Source organism: Podarcis muralis, chromosome 1, assembly GCF_964188315.1.
Source record: "Podarcis muralis chromosome 1, rPodMur119.hap1.1, whole genome shotgun sequence".
NCBI lineage: Eukaryota > Metazoa > Chordata > Lepidosauria > Squamata > Lacertidae > Podarcis > Podarcis muralis.
In genome coordinates this window covers 12,173,045-12,180,644 of record NC_135655.1, presented here as the reverse complement: position 1 = coordinate 12,180,644, position 7,600 = coordinate 12,173,045, and positions in this window count along the sequence as shown.

The window sequence follows — 7,600 nt, the reverse complement described above, 5'->3', positions numbered from 1 at the left end:
GCTAGGAATGATGGGATCTGTAGTCCAACAACATATGAGGACCCGAGATTGAGAAAGGCTGGTCTAGATCATCTCCAGATTGTAGGGTTCACTTTGGTACTGGAGACTATTTATTTATTTACTGCATTTAGGTCTCAACTGTTTCTCCAAGGTGGCATGCATGGTTCTCCCCTTCCTCTGATAATCCCCAAAGCAACCCTGTGAGGTTAGGCTGAGAGGCAGCAATTGGCCTGGGGTTAGGCTTTGTGGCCAAGTGGGGACTGGAACCTTGGTCTCCCAGGTGCTGGTGATGTGATGAATGAATGAATGAATGAATAATATGTAGATGTGAAAACACCCCACAAGCAGATCAGGATGAATGCTCATGGTTGTATAACTGACCTGTAAATACATCAAAACAAATAATCAATAAAGACCAGAAATAATCTAACATCCACACACAAAAGCTTTGGGTGTGGAGAGTTATTGGTTTTGAGTGGGGTTGTTGAGTGAGGGGCGGGGAGAGGGGTTGTTGGTTGGTTTGGTTCTCGTTCTTGTTTTCATTATGCATTTTGTGTTTTTATCTTGTATTTTTATGCTATGAACTGCCCTGAGATCCACGGGAGAATGGCAGTATCCTACTAATACCACTATTAACTTTGTGCAAGCAAATCAGGATGAGTGCTGATAAACAGGTGATTTGGAGGAACCCTGAGAAGGCACAGATCATTTCACATTTATCCGCTCCCCAAGCACAGCAAAGGGCTGTGTGACCCCCAAATTCCACCATTCCCATGGGCTCAAGATGCAGAATGCGGCCCATCAATCACCTGGTCGATTCTGAAAGCCTGTCTCCAAAGTACGTTGCTGCAACTGATGATCAGCTCCCCGACGGTGACAGCGACCTCCTTTGACCTTTGACTGGTGCCAATCACCCGATGTCATGATGACACCAGGTGACTGACAGGTGGGTGGTCCTGCCCACCTATCAGAGTTGGCTGGGGTGGGCGATTTAGGAATCCGGATACGTTTCCCCCGCCTGACCTACACGAAGCCCTCGGCGTGGCTCGCTGTGCCTGGGCAGACTCTCCTGCCCACAGTGCTAACTCAGGACAGAAGATAGATTGACACCAGATTCCGACCTTCCCTCGCTGCTTCCCTTCCCCATCCAGCGCTGGGCAAATGCCACTGGGGGGATCACTCGGTCCAGCAGGCAGCTGGTTTTCTGCTGCAGGATGGGGTTACACAACCTTCGCTGGCACTGGCACAATGCTGCAAAACATTCCCATGCCAGATATTTGATCTTGGTATAACAGAAGCATTTGCTGGGAGCAATTGCTGCTTTTTACTAGCAGGTCTTTTACTCGTGTGCAAGGGCCCATCATCTGGCAGAAGAAATGGTTGAAATGCGCTCTCTCTCTCTCTCTCTCTGTGTGTGTGTGTGTGATGTGTGCAGGAGCCCAACAGCCTCTTTGATTCAACACTTCCAGCCAGGGAGGAGGAGGAGGAGGAGGAGGGGAAGGCTCAGCTTGGATGATCAAAATGGCTGCCTCGCCATCTCAACGCAGTCCCGACAAAGATGAGCGTGACAGACATTCCTCCCTCTCCTGTCCTCCCCCCATGCGAGGGGCTCTGCTTTCCAGCTCTCCCCTCTCCTGGTGAGCTCACTTAATAATGCATAACCCGGAGCCGAGGCAGCTCAATCCGCTGGCCCAATAATAACACAGACCGCGTCCCTGCCATCAGGAGTCGGGTTACTGTCATTTGGGAATCCAACAGATGGAAACTCTGGGATTCTTTCCATGTCATTGCCGCTTTGGAGGTCTCCCACTATAGTAAATTACAAGCATGTCATAATCCCAGCATAAGAGGTCTGGGGAGGGGGCTGGGGCAAAGGGAATAGATCATCTTGATGAGCTATAGCCGGCTGCCCTGCCAGAGCCCAGGGTGTGGTTGGAAGGCAAGCATCGCAGCAAACCTTGCAGAATAATAGAATTGCAGCGTTGGAAGGGACCACGGGGACCATCTAGTCCAGCCCCCTCCAATGCGGGAATCTTCCACCCAACATGGGGCTCAAACCCACAACCCTGAGATTGAAGAGTCCCGTGCTCTGCCAACTGAGCTATCCTACTGCAGAAGCTAAGCAGGTCTGAGAGGGGTCAGTGCCCCAAGAAGAGGCCACCTGGAGACTTTAAGGCCGTGGTTCCCAATGTGGGGTATATGCCCCACAGGAGGGCGATTTGATTTTTAAGGGGGGGCAATACAAGAATGAAGAAATATCAACAACCTCAGATATGCAGATGACACAACCTTGATGGCAGAAAGTGAGGAGAAATTAAAGAACCTTTTAATGAGGGTGAAAGAGGAGAGCGCAAAATATGGTCTGAAGCTCAACATCAAAAAAACGAAGATCATGGCCACTGGTCTCATCACCTCCTGGCAAATAGAAGGGGAAGAAATGGAGGCAGTGAGAGATTTTACTTTCTTGGGCTCTATGATCACTGCAGATGGTGACAGCAGCCACGAAATTAAGAGACGCCTGCTTCTTGGGAGAAGGGCAATGACAGGCCTAGACAGCATCTTGAGAAGTAGAGACGTCACCTTGCCAACAAAGGTCCGTATAGTTAAAGCCATGGTTTTCCCAGTAGTGATGTATGGAAGTGAGAGCTGGACCATAAAGAAGGCTGATCGCCGAAGAATTGATGCTTTTGAATTATGGTGCTGGAGAAGACTCTTGAGAGTCCCATGGACTGCAAGAAGATCAAACACATCCATTCTTAAGGAAATCAGCCCTGAGTGCTCACTGGAAGGACAGATCGTGAAACTGAGGCTCCAGTACTTTGGCCACCTCATGAGAAGAGAAGACTCCCTGGAGAAGACACTGATGCTGGGAAAGATGGAGGGCACAAGGAGAAGGGGGCGACAGAGGACGAGATGGTTGGATAGTGTTTTCGAGGTTACCAGCATGAGTTTGACCAAACTGCGGGAGGTAGTGGAGGACAGAGGTGCCTGGCGTGCTCTGGTCCATGGGGTCACGAAGAGTTGGACACGACTAAACAACTAAACAACAACAATACAAGAATGAGTTATTAACAGTTCTGATGTTAACATATGAGAGTGCTGGAGGTGAAATAGTTAAACAGGTTACCCAATCAGAACACAGGGGGGTGGAGTCAGAGGGACTATAAAACCAGCTCTGGGAGGGGCGAAGGGGGGAGTTTGTTGGGAGTTGGGTGGTTGGTTGGAGTGGGAGTGAATTGGGATAGAGTCTGTGGGCAGGTTGAGTTAGTGTAGCGAAATAAGCTGAGTCAGGAACAGTTAGGGCTAGGAAGACAAGTAAATATCTGAGAGGTGGTTTAGTGAGTGAGAGCAGGTAGCAGAAGTTATAGGTCTGGATAGGCAACCCATGAATGTAATTGACTGATACCATTTATGAAACCACACGCTTGTCAAACTGCAATAAATAAACAGAAGTTTATGTTTCAATTTGACCCTGACTAGACTCAGTATTGTCCCAGGTAGGGCCTGGTTGGTGGCAGCGTGAAATTAAGGGGTGGCACAGGGATCAATAGGCGGTGAAACGTCCGGGGACCCTGTGTGATTGCCACAACAGTGAATAGCCTTTTAGGCTTCCTCCACGCGAATAGTTCACTTTTTGAATAATAAGAACTACATGTCACAGGGGGGCTTCAGGATTTTAGAGATGCTTAGGTGGGGCAGGGCCAAAAAAAGGTTGGGAACCACTGCTCTAAGGGCACCATGGAAGAGCTGTGTTAAATATATAAGAGAGACCTGCACAGTGTGGGGTATTTCAGGCCAGTTTACACCCCCAGGACCAAGCCATTCCATTTCCCATCACACCCAGCTTTCCAGTTTGTTGTCTTTAATCACAGTCAGATTTTCATGGCCCCTGAGTCAGTCACCATTGGGCTTTGGGGGGCAGCATCTGGTTGGCGCTGTGGGTTAAACCACAGAGCCTAGGGCTTGCCAATCAGAAGGTCGGCGGTTCGAATCCCCGTGACGGGGTGAGCTCCTGTTGCTCTGTCCCAGCTCCTGCCAACCTAGCAGTTCGAAAGCACATCAAAGTGCAAGTAGATAAATAGGTACCGCTCTGGCGGGAAGGTAAACGGCGTTTCCGTGCACTGCTACGCCGGCTCCCTCGGCCACTAAAGCAAGATGAGCGCCACAACCCCAGAGTCGGCCACAACTGGACCTAATGGTCAGGGGTCCCTTTACCTTACCTTTATCTGGTTGGCCACTGTGAGAAGAGGGTGATGGACAAGGTGGACCACTGGCCTGATGCAGCAGGCTCTGATGTTCTTATGTTAGGGAAAGTTAACTAGCTACATGGGGTGATATTGTGGGTTGAGTTGCAACCTGTTGCAGGTATTCCCTCCTCTTGAGATTTCCTTCTCTCTTTTGGAAGCTTTGGAAATGGAGTCCAGAAGGACGTACATGTGGCACCCACCATCCGCAGGTGAAACAGTTTGCAACTGGAGAGAGGGTATTTTGGGCTGTGGCACCACAATTTATAGCTCAGCTGGTAGAGCATGAGATTCTTCATCTCAAGGTTGTGGGTTTCAGCCCCATGTCGAGCGAAGGGATTCCTGCATTGCAGGGAGTCTAGATGACCTGCGTGGTACCTTCTAATGCTACAGTTCTATGATTCTAACTAGTGAATGCCCTTTCCTGGTGCCCTTTCCTGGTGCTAATTTTGGGTTTTATCTATCTATCTATCTATCTATCTATCTATCTATCATCTATCTACAGTGGAACCTTGGATTGTGGACGTAATCTGTGATGGAGGCATGTCCGCAACCCACAGCGTTTGCAAGCTGAAGCGCCGCGTTTGCGCAGGCGCCGGCGCAATTTGGCGCTCCTCCACCCCATCTTTAGCCCGGACACTGAGATCCAGCGCCGAGGGCCTTCTGGTGGTTCCCTCATTGCGAGAAGTGAGGTTACAGGGAACCAGACAGAGGGCCTTCTTGGTAGTGGCACCCGCCCTGTGGAACGCCCTCCCTTCAGATGTGAAGGAAATAAGCAGCTATCCTATATTTAAAAGACATCTGAAGGCAGCCCTGTTTAGGGACGTTTTTAATATTTAATACTGTATTGTTTTTAACACTCGATTGGAAGCCGCCCAGAGTGGCTGGGGAAACTCAGCCAGATGGGCGGGGTATAAATTATAAATTATTATTATAATATTATTATTCTGCACATGTGTGAAGTGTGATTTAGGGCTTCCGGTACTTCCGGGTTTCCTCCGGTCTGCAACCTGAAAACACGTAACCTGAAGCAAACGCAACATGAGGTTTGACTCTATCTATCTATCTATCTATCTATCTATCTATCTATCTATCTATCATCTATCTATCTATCATCTCTATCATCTATCTATCTATCATCTATCTATCTATCTATCTATCTATCTATCTATCTATCTATCATCTATCTATCATCTCTATCATCTATCTATCTATCTATCTATCTATCTATCATCTATCATCTATCTATCATCTATCTATCATCTCTATCATCTATCTATCTATCTATCTATCTATCTATCTATCTATCTATCTATCATCTATCTATCATCTAATCTAATGTACCTTTTTATTTGTTTCAGCATCAGGCATGGTTCCAGCCACTTGGGGGAGATTCAATTCAAGTTCTTACTTTGCTGTGACCACTAAACCAAAAGGAATCTCCAAAGAGGGAGGGGGAAATGGGGCATGTGATTTATTTGTTATTTTACTTGTTCATTTATAAGATTTCTTACCTGCCCTTCACCAAAGGTCCCAGGGCAGGTCACAACTAGGAATGGACAGATCTCTCCATGTCCTCCACCATGTTTCTCATTTTTCCAATCTTAAGAATCTATTCTGCACATTTGTGCAGCAATCTGTGGATTCCACCCTCAAAATCCTCATGAGCATTTAAATGTGGCTTCCTCCCAATAAACACATTTTTGGATGAAGTTCTGAGCAATATACACATATTCGCGACACAATTTTCTCATGAAAATTTACCAGTATTTTTCCACGTTATTGTCACGAATAGATGAGTTCTATGCACAATTTCACCCCAACACAGAGCTTTCCAAATTTTTCACGTTGGTGACACACTTTTTAGACATGCATTCACGTGACACACCTACACACTGCAGCCGACACACGTGTTTGGAAAGCTCTGCCCTAACATATGAAATTTGCTACACACTCATTTGTTGAAGAACTGCAAAATTCAGATAAGTGTGAATTTCAAAGGATTGCTGGGTTTCGGTTCACGTATGGGTTTGAGAACTGTGAATTAGGTTGCTTCTCATTACAATGCAAACAAAATCGGATTTCTGCCCCATCCCCAGTTACAACACAATTACAGAAAGGGAGTACTCAAAAATATAGAAAAACAAATAAAACAGCATAAATTCAGCTAAAGTGGTGGGTTCCACAAAGCAGAATACCATAATTGCCAAAGCCCAGGGAACAAAGGTGCTAGATGGAGCTCTATAGGGAAGCCCCCCTGCAAAATAGGAAGTTTCCTTGATAAATAGGGAGAGTGGGTGTGCAGGATATCGCTAATAGATGGCAATCCACTGGTTGTCTGTTTGTTACAATAACGAATTCTAGGTGATGGTACCGTTAATACATAAAGCCCTTGACAGACTGCAATCAATTTAGTTGAAAAACTGCCTTACTCCATATGTGCTCACTAGACAACTTCGATCTGCAGAATTAGCAGTTATTATATTTGTTCTGCACTTGTAAGAAATCAATCTTGTAGCATGTCAACATCGAAGCTTCGGAACTCCCTGCTTATTGACACCCGCAGGCAGATGCCGTCACTATAATCCTGCAAAGAAGCATTTTTGATCAGGCAAACCTATCCAGAAATGCAGAAGTCTAAATGTGTTCTAATCTGTTTTGTTTTTTATAATCCATTTAACATTTCAAAATTTGACTTCCTTTCCCCCTCTTTCTGCGGCTCCTTAAATTTATTTTTTAATATCTTCTGCATATCCAAATTCATTTAACTTGCTCATTTAATTATCTACTGTAAAAATATACTCTTCTACAACTGCAGGTTATTAACAACAATCCTGCTAATGTTTTTATCTGTTTACAACTTATCTGTAAATATTCAGTAAACCATTTCCATGGATTGTAAAACTAATGAAATGTATAAATTTGAAAAGTATAAATAAAAAAGTAATCTGTTGTGTTGTTTTTTAGCTCATTGCTTTACTTTGTAAACTTTCTGAGGAGTTCTTTTTAACATAATTTTATGTTTTGTTTCTGCAAGCCGCTTAGAGGGCCTCTTCACAATCAAGCGGCATATATTTTTGTTAACCAAATAAAATGTTTGCTTGCTTGTTTTAAAAAGGGGAGGAAATCTCATTCCACTGATTTGGTGCCTCTGCCGGGACTTTGCTGTGGCTTCTGCTCTGTCAGGTGGTAGAATTACACCGGATGCCAGGATCTCGGCAGGCCCCTGTTTCCTAGCCTTTTTATCCCTCTGGGGCCATGCTTCATCTTTTGTGACCCTCCAGGGATCTGGAGCATCGCAGATGGGAGCCGGCACCTGTTCCCTCGTGTCTCTACTTTGTCGTGTCCAATGCACA